Genomic DNA, 1,166 nt, shown 5'->3' with positions numbered 1-1,166 from the left:
ATGTATGCTGAAGGAGGTAGACATTTCTTAAAATGTGAACCTAAAGGATGTATTAAGGCAAATAAATAAATCTTGTTGAGACTATCCATGTCTTTTAAAACGTTGAGGACAGGGGGTTATACAATTTCAGTTTATTTATATAGAAAATTTAGGCAACAAGGCAATTCAAAGTGCTTCACAAACATAATCAAAAGCATTATGACAAAGAGGAAAAAAAACATTAAGTTTGCCTAGAGGATTTAGATTATTTAGATTATTTTTGGGGGCCTTTATGCCTTCATGTAGGTTGGATAGATAGGATAAGAAAGAAAGAAAAAAGACAGTGATTTGTACTTAATCCAGGTTATAATACATGAAGAATATATTGTTGAATCAAATAGCTTATGACTTCATCGTTTTTTTTCTCTTCTTTGATATGGGCAGGGCACAATTTGGCCTCGCGAGAATACGCCTCGTTGACGAGAGGTGACAGTTGCGCATGCTCAAACTGCATCCAAAGTAAAAACAAAGTGATGACGGCTAACGGGTTTGGAGTGCGACTGTGAACATGTTTTTTTTTTCTTAACACTTTCTTTATGATTAAAGTTCAGTAAGATAAATATTAAGGCAATGTTTTCGTAGGAGAAACAACGATGGTCTGATGAATTACTTCTAGGAATATTTTAAACAAATTAAATGGAATCCGAAGCTCCTTTATTATGTTTATTTATTTATGAGGAAATTATTTTCCTCAGTTTTAAGTTTCTTTTCATGAAGAAAAATAGTTGCATTTTGGTATCGGCACAGAGTGTTCCCTAATAGTAAACTATCTTTCACGAACCTATGAAATTATTATCTCGAAAAAAGCACGTTTAACTTTATCAGAGATTTGTTTGGACCTTGTATACTATTCACACCAGCGTTCACTAAAGTATTTAACACCTATTTATTTACATTTCTGCAAACAACCAACATATAGCCTACCAAATGAGCTCATAGAGGCTCGTTTTTAGGCATTGGTGTAAAGAATTGCTCAAAGGATTGCGCATATAGGCCTAGACCTATCTAAGAGAGCCCCAAAACATGATGATTATCTGAGAGATTCTCAAACAGCCTAATAGTAATAATACTTTATTTGTATCGCATTTTTCAATAGACCTACAAGTAAAAAAAAAAAAATGCTTCAC

The sequence above is a fragment of the Labrus bergylta genome, chromosome 12 (assembly GCF_963930695.1).
Source record: "Labrus bergylta chromosome 12, fLabBer1.1, whole genome shotgun sequence".
Taxonomy (NCBI): domain Eukaryota; kingdom Metazoa; phylum Chordata; class Actinopteri; order Labriformes; family Labridae; genus Labrus; species Labrus bergylta.
Note: the sequence above shows the minus strand (reverse complement) of the source record.